The sequence below is a fragment of the Pleurodeles waltl genome, chromosome 8 (assembly GCF_031143425.1).
Source record: "Pleurodeles waltl isolate 20211129_DDA chromosome 8, aPleWal1.hap1.20221129, whole genome shotgun sequence".
Classification (NCBI taxonomy): domain Eukaryota; kingdom Metazoa; phylum Chordata; class Amphibia; order Caudata; family Salamandridae; genus Pleurodeles; species Pleurodeles waltl.
In genome coordinates, this window is record NC_090447.1 from 24618656 (window position 1) to 24637129 (window position 18474).

The following is an 18474-nucleotide window of genomic DNA, read 5'->3' on the forward strand; positions in this document are numbered from 1 at the left end:
ATGTGTGGGGTGGTGTGTGTGGTTATACGTCTGGTGATGTGTGGTGGTGTGTTGTGTGAGGTGCGTGGATGTAGTGTGGGTGATGGTGTTGTGTGCCTCTGTGTGGTGTGGTTGTCTATGCTGTGCTGTCTCTCTAGCCTTCGTCAAAATGTTTGGTAGTAGGGGTTTGTGGGTGATGTGGGTGTGTGTTTTATATTGTATTGATTGTGTGGGAGTGGTGTTTGTATGTGTTTTGGAGATGTGTGTGTATTTTGAGCGCGGCAGTGTGTACCGCCAATGGAATACCGCGGTTGAAAGACCGCCGCGTGGATTCGTGGGTCGTGATAGCATGGGCGTGTTTCTGTTGGCGTGCGGTGGAGGTTTTGTTTTCGCCAGTTTATCACTAACCTTTGGTGTGGCGGACTTGTGTGGGTGTCTGAATTTCGGCGGATTCCGAGATGTGGGTCATAATAGCTGTGGCGGATTTCCGCAGCCGCAGCGGTGTATCGGCGGTCTTCTGCACGGCGGTAAGCGGCTTTTACCGCCAATGTTGTAATGACCCCCTGACACTGGTGTGCGAGAACTAGGGCCAGAAAAGGGGGAGTCCTTATCCTTAGAAATCAGTTTGCAGAGTGGGGAGGATGGGTGGGTCGGTAAGGAATAAGCAACTAGAATATGTCTCTACCAAATAAGGAATTAATGAAGGTAATTAACTTGTTTATCTGATAGAGACTTCTAGGTGCAGATTCTTTACCTTACAATAGATATCCAAGCAATGCCATCCTAAGATGGTGGGTCTGCAAATCAAGATCATACCAGGAATTCCTGCAAGACCGAACAGCCAAAGTACCTGTCCCTTCAGACCCAGCTGCCAAGACAGTAGTGTTTGGTAAGCATGCCCACATAGCTGCCTGACAGATGTCCAGGACTGGAACCGCGTGCTAATGCAGTGGTAGCAGCAGTCGCTCTGGCAGAATGTGCATCCAAGCCCTCTGGGGGTTACTTCTTAGCCAATGCGTTGCACATTTTGATGCAGAGGGCAACGCATCGAAAGATGGTCCTCTTCTGCACTGCTCTGCCCTTTTTTGCATCCACAAAACCTATAAGGAGGTGATAGTAAACCCAGAACTCTTTGGTACAATGCTGGTAGAATGCCAATGCTCTTTTTGGGTCCAGGCGGTGGAGTCTCTCCTCTTCTTTCGAAGGATGTGAGGGTGCCATAAAAGTATGCAAGGTGATGGACTGGCCTAAATGGAAGGCATAACCACCTTAGAAAGGAAGTAAGCCCTAGTGCAAAACACCAATTTGTCAGGGTAGATGGAAAGGTAGGGTAGCTTAGAGGACAGAGCCTAAAGCTCACTGACCCTGAGGGAAGAGATAATTGCAACCAAGTACACAGTCTTAAGTGTAAGGAGACGAGGGGGACAATTATGCAGAGGCTCAAATGGAGCACACATCACAAATGTAAGGACTAAATTCAAGTCCACCTGGGGCAAGATAAAAGGAGTGGGAGGAAACAAATGGGTAAGACCCTTAAGAAATCTGCTGACAATAAGAAATTTGGACAATGAAGGCTGACTAGACAGTCTCAGGAAAGCTGAGATGTGCTGACAAATAACCTGTAAGGGTGCCCAGAGCACATCCCTGTTGGGCTAAAGAAAGTATAAGAACTGCCGAAAGAGGAGCAGAAAGGGTATCAACAGCCTTTGGGGTGCCCATGCCATGAATTTCTGCCAACAACAGGAGTATAGCGTTTTGGTGGAGGGACGCCTGGCTGCCAAGATGACATCACAGACTTTGGGCGGAAGGTCAAAAGCTGTCAACTGCCTCTGCTCAATTTCCACTCAAGTAGGTGGAGTCTGGACAGGCTCGGGTGAAGAACCCTCCCCTGCTGCTGTGGCAGAAGATCCTCCCGCAGAGGCAGCTTGATCTGAGGATCGGTGGCCATGCTCAGAGGCTCAGGATACTAGACTCTCCGTGCCCAGTCCGGAGCCACAAGAATGACTTGGCCTGGTTGTTCTTGATCTTCTAGAGAACTCTGGGCAGAAGTGGTAATATCCAGAACTTGCTGCTTAGAGGATAGGCCCAAAACTGCACAGTGTCCAGAAGGGCTCCAATAGAAGGGAGTGTCTGAGAGGGAGTCAGGTGGACTTTGGCACATTTACAGTGAACCACAGCAAATGCAGGAGGTCCGCCGTAGTATGGAGGTGGGAGCCCACCTTTAACAGCCAGTCGTTGATGTTGGGGTAGACTGAAACCCCTACCCTGCGCAGATAAGCTGCAACCACTGCCACCCCCTTGGTGAACACCCAAGGGGCACTGGTAAGGCCAACAGGGAGCAGGGTGAACTGAAAGTGCTTGTGGCCCACCATGAACTGCAAGTAACTATCAGTGAAAATAGGCATCATGCAAGTTCATTGCTACCATCTAGTCTCCTGCGTCGACGGCAGACCAAACCTGAGCTAGGGTGAGCATCTTGAAATTCTCCTTCCAGAGGAAGAGATTGAGGGCCTGAAGGCCCAAGATGGGACAAAGTCCCTTGTCTTTTTTTAGGTACCAGAAAGTAGCGGGAATAGCAACCACGACCCACATCTGGTACAGGTACCCTTTCTATGGCTCTCTTGGCCAAGAGCGCCACAATGTTCTAACGGAGAAGCGACAAATGATCCTCCATCATGGGGAATGGAGATGGTGGCATAGGTGGAAGGTGGACTTGAAGGGGATGGAGTAGCCCCTTCAGACAATCTGCAAAACCCACCTGTCCGACGTGATGGATTGGCAGTGGGAAGGTGATGGCAGGTCCTGCCACTGACTGGCCCCTGATGTGTAAGGGTCGGACAAGGAAGGTTTGGCGGCCACAGGGATCCGGGGGTGCAGGAGGGAGTGTAGATGGACTTGCTAGACCATTGGCTCCCTGGCCGAGTCTGCCTTGTCTCCAAAGAGACTGTGCCATCAAAGGGCATGTCAATAACAGTGGATTGGACATCCCCTGAAAAGCCAGACATCCTCAACCGAGCACGGAGCTGCAAGGCCACCGTCAATGGAACCGATCTGTCTAGTGAGTCAGTCGTATCCAGCCCACATCTGATCATGAACTTGGCTATGTCCCTCCCATCAGCTCAGCAACAGCTTGGGAGGGAATGGCCAAGGCCTACTCAGGACCTGTGGCAGCACCTGCATGACCGTGTCCCATAAGTTTTGTGTGCAACGGCTCAAAAGGCATGCAGTGTTCACAGACTGCAATGCCAAACTGGAGGAAGAGAACAACTTCTTTCCAAGATTGTCCAGCCTTTTTGATTCCCCATCCAGGGGCGTGAATGGGTCCGTGCCATGGAAGGAAGAGGCTTGGACAACCAAGCGCTCAGGGGTGGGGTGTTGGGATAGGAAAGCTGGGTCATTAGGCGCAGACCTATGGCGGCAGGCAATTGCCCTGTTCACAGAAGCACAGTGCAAGTGCCCAGTAGGCATCAGTGAGGGCCTCAATGAAGGGAAAAAGGGGTTCTGAAGTGGAAGCCCCATGCTGAAGCACCTCCGTCAGGAGATTCAGCCTGACAGCCAGAGAAGGCAGCTTGAGGCCCAAGACCTCTGCACCACCATGGAATAGGACACTCCCTCCTCCATAGCCACACCGGGGGAGAAAGCATGCCAGTGTCTGGGGAGTTATCTAGACCACTGGCGTCACCCAGGTCCTGAGACGAGTCCAAGGGGTGGTCTTTTGACTGGTATTCTATAGGGCCCAGCAACTCCTCTGCACTCTCCCCAAACCTGTACCCATAGGTAAAAGGGTCAGGATCTGACCCGGGGAACCAGGCCTCTGCAGAAGTCAGAATCGGTATCGGGTATGAGGATGGGGTCGAAGCTGCAAATGGACACAAGTGTTGTAGGGAGCGCTGATGTCCAAACCGGCTTCTGGGGAGGTCGCAATGGCACAACCAAAGTCGATTCGGATCTGGGAACGGATCTTGGGGCACCCTCCAGCGCCGAAGCTGCCGACCTGGAACACGAAGGGGCCCCTGCCGACCACATGGGGCCCGAAGGTGTGCCAGCAGGGGCAGGCTGCCTAAAGAGGAGGCGCATGGCCTAATAAAACTCACAGAGTTGGGTAGGGGTGGTTCCGGCTCCCCGGAAGTAGTAGAGGCACAGAGCCTACCAAGTAGAAGGCCCTGGAGACTGAGACCTTGATCGTTGACGCTACGATTCCAGCATCACATCAGAGACAGGGCGAAGTCGAAGAACACCTGCTCTTCTTTGACTTCTTTTTGTGCTTCCTCAAGTGACCCAAAGATCGAGAATGGGATGAAGAAGACTTGTGGAAGTCCAGCAAGCAGGCTCGGACCTTCCCCTTGAGCGAGACTGGGAGCGGCACGGAGCGGAGTGCTGGGCTGCCATTATCTTTAGAGACCGCCCCCCAAAGCTTTCAGTTTCATGTCCTGGCATTTGGAGCATGACTTTGGGTGGTGGTCGTGCTCCAGGCAACAGAGGCACACGAGGTGCAGACCCGTAATCGACATGGGTCGATGGCAGGATTCACAGGGCTTGAATCAGGTCTTCCTCCGGGACATCTCAACGCACCAAAAGTAAAAACAATCCTTGACAAGGTAGCTCTCTCCGGTTTTGCATGCAGGTTGGCATGGAAAGAAAAGAAATGACATCAGCACGCTGTGGTGGCGCCTAAGTACTAACCACAATGTCATCACGGCAACCACGATCCCTACAATGGGCGCGGAGTTGACCAACGGCACCTGATGGCATGCAGAGGTACTGCTCGAAGAAAAATCTCTGGATCCAGACTGATGCCTGGGGGAAATTCTAAGGTAAGGAATCTGCAGTAAGGAATATGCAACTAAAAGTCTCTTTCAGATACTGGCATTTAACTACTTTGCACACTACGTTTGTGGACTTTGAGAAGGCCTTAGGCACTCTCAATAGGACCTTTAATTTCCAGATGTTGCAGCAGAAGAACTTTGGGCCAGATGTAGCAAAGCTTTAGCGAGTCGCAAACGGCGAAAATCGCCGTTTGCGAGTCGCTAAAGCCACTTTGCTATGTAGAAATGCATTTTGCAAGTCGGAACCGACTCGCAAAATGCATCTCCGACTTGCAAATAGGAAGAGGTGTTCCCTTCCTATTTGCGACTCGCAATGGTATGCATTTTCATTTGCGACCGCTACTGCGGTCGCAAATGAAGGCGCAGTTACCATCCACTTGAAGTGGATGGTAACCCAGGCGCAAACAGGAAGGGGTCCCCATGGGACCCCTTCCCCTTTGTGTCTTGCAAAAAAAATACTTTTTCATGGCAGGCAGTGGTCCAATGGACCACTACCTGCCCTGAAAAATACCAAAACTAAAGGTTTCGTTTTTTTTTCAAAGTCCAGCTCATTTTCCTTTAAGGAAAACGGGTTGCACTTTGAAAAAAAAGACTGCTTTATTTAAAAGCAGTCACGGACATGGTGGTCTGCTGTTCCCAGCAGGCCACCATCCCCGTGAGTGCCCTGAATGGCTATGGGGTCGCAAATTGCGACCCACCTCATTAATATTAATGAGGTGGGTCTTTGCGACCCCATAGCAACTCGCAGAAGGTGTCTGAGACACCTTTCTGCATTCCAAATTGCGAGTTGCAATTTGCGAGTCGCTGGGACTCGCAAATTGCAACTCGCAATTTGGAACCTTGCTACATCTGGCCCTTTGTTCCCTGTTTCACATCATATATTTAAATCGTATACAATAAGTCCAAGCTAAGGTGAGAGTGAACAGTACCCTTCCATCCTCCTTCATGAGAGAACCCAGTACAAGACTGTCCCCTCTTGCCATTTCTGTTTGCATTAGCAATGGAACCGCTGACAAGCTGGTTCCGATGTAACGCCTATGTACAGGGCTTTCATTCAAATGGGTGTACTGAGGATCAGGTGTTTCTTATATAGAGATGATATACTCCTCTTCCTGGACATGCTTGGGGTATACAGAGTGGCCTTACATTGAGAATCAATTGGGGCAAATCCACCATTATCCCAGTTCCAAGTGGTCACGAGGCAAGGAGTTGGCAGTCTAAGTTAAGAGCCTAACTGGATAATTTTAGATATCAAGGTATCCAAATTGCCATGGCCCCCAACTGCAACTGGAAACTCAATATGGCATCCTTTTTGAGGGCACTCCAGAAAGATAAGGAAGGATGGAGCAACCTACCACTTAATAATTTGTATAGAGTAGTCTTATACAAATATGATGACACTTTCCAAGCTCCTCTAAATTTTACAGAACATTCCAATAGAAATGGCGCAATGGATTCAACAAATTGCATGCAGAGGAGAATACCTTGCTATTGGCTGACTGATTGCATTCAGCAAATGCGATGTGTATGAGGGTGCGCTGGGGGTGGCAGATAAATGGCTTTACTAATGAGATGCACGGAGAATCAATATAAATGACTGACACTTTGGGGACATCCTACAATCTGCCTTAAATGACATGGCTCCCCCACCACCAGAATTCTCCCAGCTTTTATAAAGATGCCTTACACTGCTGGTAAAGGCCCTCCACTGGATTCAGTGGCACAGGAAACTGATTTAAGATACGCAACAGTGGTGTGGAACATGGTAACTTCTCATGGCCCAAAAGTCTGAATCCGAAAAATGGGACCTTACAGGAATACTGAAGCTGAAAGATGTACGGCTAAAAACCATATGGAATCATTTAAGACTCTATGGACTGCATACATCGAAGCGTTATAGGTACCTGCAACTGAATCTCGTTGTTTTATTTCACTATGTGGGCACCACTGATCTCCTCCATTATAAACTTCTGCAGGCAAAGGTAGTTCTCAGCCTACTGACAAAGGGAGGGATTTTGAGACTCTTAAGCTCCTTGACAATCAGCCCACCAGATGTTTTGAAGACAAAGTGGGACAAGAATATGGGCCGATCAAAGCACCACAACTGGAGAGAGGTAAAGTTAGCCCACCAGGGGTCATCAATATCACAAAAACTATGACTCATACAACTAGATTACCTATATAAAACAAACTTCACCTGTGAACAACTGTGTTTCAAGGGCAGGATCCGCTCATGTGCAGAAGATGTCATTTAGTAGTGGGATTCTTCACATGGTTTTGAACTGCAATGTAGTAAGAGACCACTAGAGTTCAGTTCCCCTAGATCTCGTGGAAGCTTAAGAGAGAGAACTCGTAAGTGCTCTTTTCGCCAAAAAGAGACATTACTAAGCACCGGAGATGAGAAGCGGCCACGACACTGCAGCACTGGCTGATAGTGGTAGACCACTTTTCAAAGAAGATGAAGAATAAATCTACCTGGCGAAAGAGTGCCTAGGACAAACTGAGAGCCTTGTTGGGATTATTTTCATATCTGTACTGCCTAACTTGAACAGCTAGGTCTTGCATGTTTCTGTCCATTGTTTGAAAATTTATAAAAATTAGTTTCCTAGAAAAAAAATCTACATGCACGTCATATGCCTGAAAGTCACAAAAAGTGTGATAATTAAGAGTGCTTTTGACATTTAAAATAGTTCTTTACGCATTTCAGCGCACCAAATTCCACAAAAGGCACAATAATATACCCAGTGGTCAACAGCATTTGGCGAGCTGGCAATATTCATCTCGGCTGGAAAAAGATGCGATTGACAAAATCTCAAGGAAATTGATGAAAAGAGGCATGTCCAAAGAAACCAATAGTTAAAAGGGGCGTACCCAAAGCCCGCTCTATGTATACTGTAAGCAACAGGTCTGTTAGCGTAGCGGTCAACCTAGATCGAAAAGTGATGTTTAATAATAATTTAATTCAGACTGAGAATTATGTTAGTAAATTTGTTTAAGTGTTTCACCTAAATACTTCTCAAATGTGGTGACAATTTTGAATCTTTAATATACTATTTTGGGGTATAAAATGAATATGTTAATTTGTGACTAAATTCTCTTTAGACTCTGTGTACTGAGAGCTACAGTTTGTTCCTCTCATGATGTACGGGTTCATGAACTATTCATTTTTAAGATTTTATTTATCATGCTGTATTTTTATGTGACACAGAAGGATATGTTTTATTGTTATCAGGGATGAATAAATAAATATGACTGCTTAATTGACAGTACTGTGCACTTTTAGTGTTGCTGGAAGGGCACTGTTAAGGGAGATGCCTGCCAGTACATTCCTCTACCTTTCTTCTTCTGGGAAAGGTTACAAAGGACATTTCACTCAACTGTGTTTTGGAGTGTCTGCATGTCATTTCACGTGTTTTATTACAAAAATGCTGCACCGCGTTAACAATTTTAAAGACAAGATATTCAACTGTTTATAAATTTCAGCAACCACCATATTATGGATTATCTCTATTCAGAAAATGCGTGGGTGTAAATACAAACAGCACATTCTTGAAATCATACATATTTTAAGTCAGAGAGATGATAACCTCCAGAAGACAAACAAGAAATGTAAGCAGTGTAGTCAGGAAAACCCCTAGAACCACCAAACTTTCACAGTGTCAGAGTTGTTAGCAATTATTAATGATAAAATAATCTAGGCCTAATTCATATTAATTTTGGAAAACTAACTATTGTAGAGTTACACCTATTATTTTAGGGAATTCTGATGTGTTACGAAATCTAGTTGAAACATGCTATGTAATTCCAGCAACTTGCAGATTTCCAGGCATGCCCACCCTACTTGGTGCACAATTTGTCTTTTAATGTTTTTTAACCTTTTTTCTATACCCCATCAAATGGCAAAATAAAGAAAGGGGCGTATGTAAGAGGGAGGACAAAAGAAAGGGTGAATTTAAGTATGAAGAGAGCAAGCAATGAAGACAGGAATGGAGGAGTAAAATGAGAAACGGTTGGAGGATGGAAAGAATGAAGTGAGGGATGAAGGAAGAAAGGAAAGGATGGAGGGAGGAAGATGGAATGAGGAAAGGCATAAACAAGGAATGGCTAATAGGAAATAGTGGAAGGAGAAGGAATACACGTTTGATGTAAGAGGGCTAATAATAACATAGGTAAGAGCCATAATCATTTAATCACAATAGAGAAGATGAGTAGCCCAGTCTTCTTTAGAGTAGATCCTCTAGGAGATGGTTCTGTATTCTAGTTTCAATGCCTACCTTTGGGATTTAACCTCTTCTTCCTCCAGTGGATAGAGAGGGGGGTTATACTGAGGAAATACAACCTGCAAAGAAGAAGAATCGATGCATGATTCCAAAGCATATCTCAACACTGATGTCTTGTGCATGAACTATAAAGACACATAAGTGGCCCAATGTGAGGCATCACAGATCTAGAGCAGATGGATATGCACAGACAGACATGGCACAAAATGTTACTCTTTCTCCTTACCTCGTGATTTGCCCCAGTCTTCTGTATGGATATGACCCCCCACACCACATTAAGAGAGAAATTATTCATTTACTTATCATAGTGTTCATTAATCTGAAACCCGTTGTCTCGTACCAATACTTACTGTGTAGTACAGCCTGACAAAACTGACTCCACCTAGCACAACCTGACTAAACTGGAGCCAATTTAAAAAACGCAAGGCAAAAAAACTCTCCATCCCTCTCCCCAGCTCCTCCAACCACTTTTGTTACGAAAAGGGCCAGAATTCACCACACTTCCTGCATATCCCGAAGCAACAAGGGAATTCAGTTTGTGAATGGGAGAAAAATGGAGGGCTGTAAGTACTGGTATAGGAAAAAGGTTTCCGGAGAAATGAAGATTACGGTAAGTAAATGAATTTTCACCTCCGCAGTCCATTTTCTCATACAACTACTTACTGTAGGAAAGTACCATCTTCCCTGACATGTTACCCCCAATCTCTGCCTGATTGTCAATGTGTATGACTGTGTCACTGGGATCCTGCTAGCCAGGACCCCAGTGAGAATGTTTTATGGCCTTCTTATCAGTGTGTTTTCTCTAATTTGTCACTGGAGTACTGCTAATCAGAACTCCACTGCTCATGCTCTCTTTATTTCCAAATTTGTCACTATAGTTTAGTGACCACATATTCCTCTCCAAATTGGCATACTGGACCCCCCTTATAAGTCCCTAGTATATGGTACCTAGGTACCCAGGTCATTGGGGTTCCAGGAGATCCCTATGGGCTGCAGCATTTCTTTTGCCACCCATAAGGAGCTCATACAAACCTTTCATCAGGACTGCCATTGCAGCCTGAGTGAAATAGTTCAAGCACTATTTCACAGCCATTTTCACTGCACCAGGTAACTTATAAGTCACCTATATGTCTAATCTTCTGTTCCTGAAGGCTAGACGCAAAGTTACTGTGTGTGAGGGCACCCTTGCACTAACAGGTGCTCGCACGTTGTCCAGGGCCAATTTCCCGGACTTCGTAAGTACGGGGATGTCATTCTAAGTGTGCACTACATATTGGTCAATACATATACGTAGCTTCACAATGGTAACCCCGAATACGGCCATGTGAGGTGTCTAGGACTGTGAAACTGTACCCCCAATCCAATTCTGGTATTGGGGGGCCAATCCCATGCACCCTGGGGGGCTCCACTATTGATCCCCAGTACTGCCAAACCAGATCTCTGAGGTTTCCACTGCAGCCCCAGCTGCTGCCACCTTACAGACAGGCTTCTGCCCTCCTGGGCCTTGGGCAGCCCAATCCCAGGAATGCAGAAGAAAGCATTTCCTCTGAGAGCAGAGTGTTACACCCTCTCCCTTTCGAAATAGGTGTTACAGGCTGGGAGGGGTAGCCTCCCAGAGCCTCTGGAAATGCTTTGAAGGGCACAGATGGTGCCCTCCTTGCATAAGCCAGTCTACACTGATTCAGGGACCCCAGTCCTTGCTCTGGCGCGACATTGGACAAAGGAAAGGGGAGTGACCACTCCACCTGTCCATCACCACTCCAGGGGTGCTGCCCAGAGCTCCTCAAGAGTGTCCCTGGTGTTAGCCATCTTGGATTCCAAGGTGTTGGGACCCTCTGGGAGCATCTATGTGGTCAGTGCCAGGTGACATCAGAGAACCTTTCTGATAGGCCCATACCTGGCTAGGTAGCCAATCTCCCTCTCAGGGCTATTTAGGGTCTCTCCTCTGGGTGTTTCCTCAGATTCAGATTGCAAGACTCCAGCAGGACTCCTCTGCATCCTCTGATTCAGTTTCTACCGTCGGATCAACCCCAGAACTCCCCAGGACCCCTGTAACTGCAACAAAGTATGCAAGAACGATACTGTGACTCTGTAACTTCAGCTCCTGCCAGCAACTGCAACAGTTTCCAGGTTGTGCATCCTCAGAAGGTTCCCTGTCTTCAGCCTGCACTATAAGAATTGAAGGAGTCTCCCGTGGAGTGATGGAGTCACTTCCCTGCTTCAGCAGGCACCATTCTGCAGCCACAACTGGTACTCTGGGTCCCCTCTCATTTAGACGAGCGTGATCCCTGGAACACAGGTGGTGGACCGAAGTGACCCTGACTGTCCAAAGGTCGAGCTGTCCAAATTTGGTGGAGGTAAGAGCTTGCCCCCTGTGCCAGATAGTACCCCTGTGCAGCACGTGTTCTGCAGCTCCTTGGGCTTCTGTGCCCTTTTTCCAAGAATCCTTAGTGCACAGTGTAGCCCAGGTCCCCAGCACTCTATCCTGCCACGCTCAGCTCCCTGAGTTGTTCTTCAGCAGTGTGGGATCCCTTTGTGTAGTGCTGCGACGACCGCCATTTGCAACTCCTTTGTCCCCGTGTTCTGGGACTCCTGTTGGTGCTGCCTGGTTTTCTGAGGGCTCTCTGAAGTGCTGAGAGCCACCTCTCTCTCCTCATCCCAAGTTGAGATCCCCAGGTCCCTCCTGGGCCCGGGCAGTGGCTTTTCCCACCAAACGCGTTTCTTGCGTGAGCCAAGGCTTGCAGGAAGAATCCAACGACGAAAACCAGCCTGCGTTCTTCTACTCGATGTGGGACATCCCCTGCACCAACCAGGAACTCGCAGCTTTCTTCTTTGGTGCATTTCTGAAGTTTCCTTCCAACCAGAGAATCCACTTTTGCACCTTCATCTGGGTTAGCAGGGGCTCCTGTTCTTCCTGGACTCTTCTTCGACTTCTGGACTTGGTCGCCTCTCTCCACAGGTCTTCAGGTCCAGGAATCCATTGTTGGTGTCTTGCAGACTTGCTCGTTTTTTGCATAATCTTTTACCACAACTTCTATTGTATTCTGAGGAAGCTCGCTGAACTTAACTACTGTTTTCCTGGGCTCTTGGGTGGGCTATTTTACTTTTCTTTGGTGCTTTCTTACACTCCCAGCACCCCTCCACACACTACACTTGCCTAGATGGAAAACCGACATTCAGGGCGATCTTGGTAGGCAAGGTCCCTAGTGAGGCAGGCTATGTGGCACCCCAACCCCACTAGTGGTTAGAGCCATCTACACCTAGTCAGGCTCCTGTGACTTCCAGGTGTGCAGCAATTGGGCTTAGGCCTTGTACCCCATGGGCATGTGATTAATCTAGGAACTATAAGTACATGGCTTAGTGCAGAGGGCTGCTTACTGTCTGTTGTGTCAACCAATGGTAGTGGTGTTGCATGCACTGAACATGTTTTTCTTCTGTCTCCCCCCCTTTTTGTGGTCTCCCTGTTCTTGTGTGCAATAGCATCATCAGGCGGAGGAGCATTGGCACCGGAGCAGGAGGGAGCTGCATCCCACTTGACCCTGGAGGGTGAAGCTACAGAGTCTGAAGGCACCAGTGGGATGGAGGGCGAGGGGAGCTCCACGGCGGGGACAGGAGCAGAGACCAGCGACAGCGACTTCTCCTCTGATGGGAGCTCCCTTGCGGTGGCGGGCCCCTCTGTGCCCACCGCATCAACAGGTACAGCTGCCATCCCCCCTAACAGCACCCCTCTCCCAGCAGCCCCTCAGTGTGTGTCCCGTGCCCACTCACCCAGGAGGGTGGACATCTCCTTCGCCCCAGGCACCTCAGGCCCTGCCCCAGTCAGCTCTGCAGACCTCAGTGAGGAGGCTATTGACCTCCTGAGATCCCTCACTGTTGGGCAGTCTACCATTGTGAATGCCAACCAGGTGTTGAGAGGCATTAGCAACAAACAAATGCATACCTGGTGTCCTGCTATTTGATGGAGTTTTGTTTTGACCAATGACTTTGTGTTTCACCACTGCGCATATTAGTTGCTCAATGTTCACCAGTAGCACATGGTATGTTTTGTTCAGTTGAGCCGCCTATTGGCTTTGACATGGCATTAGCCATTACTTTCTGTATTCAGTTTAGCCGTCTATGGGCTTTGACATTGCATTAGTCATTACATTCTGTATTCTGCCTATTGGCTTTGACATGCTGTATCCAGTCTAGCCGCCTATTGGCTTTGACATTGCATGCCTATTGACTTTGACATGATGTATTCAATTTAGCTGCCTATTGACTTTGACATGCTATTAGATATTCTGCCTATTGGCTTTGACATGATATCATATATTCCGCTGCCTATTGGCTTTGACATGATATCATATATTACACTTTGTATTCAGCCTAACTGCCTATTGGCTTTGACATGATATTAGACATTGCATTTTGTATTCAGCTCCGCTGCCTTTTGGCTTTGACATGATATTATACATTGCATTTTGTATTCAGCTCAGCTGCCTATGGGCTTTGACATGATATAAGACATTGCATTTTGTATTCAGCTTAGATGCCTATTGGCTTTGACATGACACTAGACATTGCATTTGATATTTAGGTTAGCTGCCTATTGCCTTTAACATGACATTGCATTTGATATTTAGGTTAGCTGCCCATTGCCTTTAACGTGGAGTTAGACATTGCAGTTGAGAATAGTTCTGTATTTTTCCAAGCTGTGTTTTTGCACCAGAGAACCAAGATGTTTTGCTCTCACAGTAGACTAGACCTGATAAGAGAGAGTACATGGGCGTTGTTTCTCTTCCCTTGAGCTTGGGAACAGGAGTAGTCTTGGAGACCTGGCCAGTCTCCAAAAGGCTTGCTCAGTTTCCCAGGTCTGAGAGGAGGGGGCACACCTTTGTAACGAATGTAACAGGCTGCAGAGAGTCAGATTCGAATCTGCCGGACCTCGTGCTGGAGCTTGGCGCCAGTTGCCAGCATCCCGTGTGGGTAGATGACACTCTTTCTCGCGGCTGACAGGGGTCTCAGCTTGCAGACCTTAGAAAGATGTAGCTGTAAATAGTTCCTACACGGTGAAGTATTTGTTTTGCTTTGCATTCAATATCTTATAAATATAACCTGCTGTGTATATTGCAAACTGATATATTTTGTTTGATTAACGCGGACTTGAAAGCTACTAATTCGTCATTCATTCATAAACATTGTGGTTGGGGAAGAATAAAATAACAATAAAAGTCTTCTTTGACCTCAGAAGTGCATTTCTGTTGTGTTATGTTAGTGCTTAGAAACTAAATAAGAGGAAAGCACTACAATTGGTACCAGAGGTCGTGGGGTCGGTCATTAAGAGGTGATTAAGAAGGGGTTTGACGAGTTAGTAGATTTCTAAGTGCACACTTTAAAAGTGTAATTGTTTTTTGTTGTTTGGAGAATTACAGAAATTGTTTTCTGTTTGGAGAATCACAGTAGCACGGCAGACCATGTCGGAGAATACATGTGTTGATGAACTGCCTGATGGTGCTAAGAAAAACTGTGAATTGTTTTCTGTTTGGGGAATTACAGAAGAAAATGCATGTGTAGCTAAAAGGCCTGATAATGTTTTGAGAAATAATTCCTGTTGTATATATGTAGAAAACGTGTGTTTTGGAAGTAATGATGACAGAAAGGTCTGGATACCTTTATCTGCTTACAGAGAAATGCAGGAGAAATGTAGGAAGTTGGAACATGAAAATAGGAATTTACGTGAGCAAATTAGCCAGGATACGATAATTCAAAATAATGCTGAAAGTTATAAAAATGAAGAATCTTTCTTGTCCCATTCCAATAATGAGGGGGTTAAGACAGCTCCGAGCTGCACTGAGTTTCCGTGTGAGCCAAGGTTTTTGGCAGCCAAAATGCATTCCTTAACTGATAACACGGACGAGAATGTGATTTACAAGTTACCGTTGCAAAATGCACAAGTAAAACGAAGGATTTTAGAGCAAGACACCCCGAGTTTCATTAGTTTGTTTGATTTTTGGAAAAAGAATAGCCCTCATTTGAGAGAAATCCTAACACTTTTGTACATGGTCACTGTGAAAAATAATATGCAGCTGCGCGCTTGTGATTTGGCAAATGAAATAATGCAGACTTTAGGTTTCTGCGCAGTGCAAGAAGGAAATACTTATGTACATTTAAATCATGAACAAGGAAAGAAAATAGTGCCCCTAGCTAGAATCATACAATGGATCTGGTACTTGCAAGACAGGGCTAGAGTACCACAGGTAAAAGAATTATCAATGAAATTGTGTGCACCATTTGAATTCGTGTCTACTGAAGATAAAAAGCATGTTTGTTTTACTAATGATTCATTGACTGAAATGTTATTTTCTGGCACAGTAGAAGGAACAGCGTTGTATAATGTGTGTCAGATTTTAAAGCAAGAGCTACGTGAGATGTGTCATTTTTACGCTGATTTTTGGTTCTTTGATAATGTTTTAGCCACATGGCTTGCACCTAACTGGTTCAATTACCTTGCAGATGTTAATGAGAAAAATGCAGAGAGAGAAGTGTTCACCCAGAATTCTGCCTTAGTGGGGATAGCTATGTGGGTGCCCCAGAAATGTGAAAAGGCCACTTACAGGTGGGCAGAGATGAGAGAGATGCCCATTCCCCTAGATTTGATAAAAACTGTGCAGCATGCACAAAAGCAATCTGTCATGCAAGCAGTCACAGAGCAGTTGGGGAGAGGAAAGTTACCAGGACAGAAATGGCAAAGTGATCAGGTTTTAGGGAGAGTGATTGCTGCAAATTACCAAGGAAAAATCGAAATTATGCTGATACCTAGAAAAGAATCTGATTCATTCATACAAATTGGAGACAGAATGGCCCAATTTGGCAAAAATGCAGTGAATGGAGGTTTGGTAAAGAAGGAGTCTGCCCCAGCCCTTCTGACAGTGCAAGAAAAGGGAAGCTGTGGTGCAGCAGATAAAAACCTCAGTACTGATGTGTGGGCTGAAGCCCCAAGTGACCCTCCAGAACCTGCAGAGAATATAACAAAGGGCCCCAAAAACGTCCTGCTGATTATAAAACAGGGAAAGAAAGAGGAAGGGTGCAGTTTAAATGAAAAATGTTATTTGCAAGAAAAGTCATACTTGTTTCTTTTGCAGATCCGACCACGTTTCGCCACTGTCCCTGAGTGCGCTGTGTGGTCCCCCTTCCGGTGTGTGCGTGTGGGGTCGGGGAAGGGACCGAATCCCCAACCTGAACCTGGCTGAGTAAAGTGCCAGCACCATGGATCCATTTTGCGCAAACTGCGCCTTCAGTTCAAGTTCAACTTGTTTGCTGTGTTTTTTTTTTTTTCCCCTCTCGTATGGAACTCTGACTTTTGCTTATCTTCCAGAAAACCTTTCAGGTGGACCGTGCACCTTTACATGAGCAGAACTCATGCCACATCAAATTGCTAACACTGTTGAATTAGAGACTCATTCAGAAAAAAAAAAAAAATTGCCCAGTCTTTTCTATGTAGATGTATCTGATGTGAAAGGTTATGAAATCAATGTGTTAATTCACTTCTATTGCTTTACAGGGATTGCTTTGATCATAATGTTTTTTTTTTGTGCTGATGTTTTTTTGTTTGTTTGAAATATGAGATATGTGAAACAAAAATTCATTGGTCAAAGGGCGGAATGTCCTGCTATTTGATGGAGTTTTGTTTTGACCAATGACTTTGTGTTTCACCACTGCGCATATTAGTTGCTCAATGTTCACCAGTAGCACATGGTATGTTTTGTTCAGTTGAGCCGCCTATTGGCTTTGACATGGCATTAGCCATTACTTTCTGTATTCAGTTTAGCCGTCTATGGGCTTTGACATTGCATTAGTCATTACATTCTGTATTCTGCCTATTGGCTTTGACATGCTGTATCCAGTCTAGCCGCCTATTGGCTTTGACATTGCATGCCTATTGACTTTGACATGATGTATTCAATTTAGCTGCCTATTGACTTTGACATGCTATTAGATATTCTGCCTATTGGCTTTGACATGATATCATATATTCCGCTGCCTATTGGCTTTGACATGATATCATATATTACACTTTGTATTCAGCCTAACTGCCTATTGGCTTTGACATGATATTAGACATTGCATTTTGTATTCAGCTCCGCTGCCTTTTGGCTTTGACATGATATTATACATTGCATTTTGTATTCAGCTCAGCTGCCTATGGGCTTTGACATGATATAAGACATTGCATTTTGTATTCAGCTTAGATGCCTATTGGCTTTGACATGACACTAGACATTGCATTTGATATTTAGGTTAGCTGCCTATTGCCTTTAACATGACATTGCATTTGATATTTAGGTTAGCTGCCCATTGCCTTTAACGTGGAGTTAGACATTGCAGTTGAGAATAGTTCTGTATTTTTCCAAGCTGTGTTTTTGCACCAGAGAACCAAGATGTTTTGCTCTCACAGTAGACTAGACCTGATAAGAGAGAGTACATGGGCGTTGTTTCTCTTCCCTTGAGCTTGGGAACAGGAGTAGTCTTGGAGACCTGGCCAGTCTCCAAAAGGCTTGCTCAGTTTCCCAGGTCTGAGAGGAGGGGGCACACCTTTGTAACGAATGTAACAGGCTGCAGAGAGTCAGATTCGAATCTGCCGGACCTCGTGCTGGAGCTTGGCGCCAGTTGCCAGCATCCCGTGTGGGTAGATGACACTCTTTCTCGCGGCTGACAGGGGTCTCAGCTTGCAGACCTTAGAAAGATGTAGCTGTAAATAGTTCCTACACGGTGAAGTATTTGTTTTGCTTTGCATTCAATATCTTATAAATATAACCTGCTGTGTATATTGCAAACTGATATATTTTGTTTGATTAACGCGGACTTGAAAGCTACTAATTCGTCATTCATTCATAAACATTGTGGTTGGGGAAGAATAAAATAACAATAAAAGTCTTCTTTGACCTCAGAAGTGCATTTCTGTTGTGTTATGTTAGTGCTTAGAAACTAAATAAGAGGAAAGCACTACACCTGGAGGGCATTCATTCTGGCCAGGCAGCCCAACAGAGAGCATTTCAGGCTCTGGCCTCAGCACTGATGGCAGCCATTGTCCCTGTGTCCAGCCTCCTCCCTCCAACCTCCTCCACTCAGACCCAATCCCCTGTACCTCAGCCTATCCCAAGCACACCATCAGACCAGCATGTACACACATCAACACACAAGAATGGCTAAGGCAAACATAAGCACCACACATCCCACAGGCACTCACACAAGCACCATACCCATGCACACATTCCAACATCCACTTCCTCCACTGTTTCCCCCTCCTCCACGTCTCCCTCCTCCCTCCCAGTCTCGTCTCCACTCACACCTGCATGCACTACATCCTCAGCCACTACCTCCATCACCAGCACGCCCATCACCACACA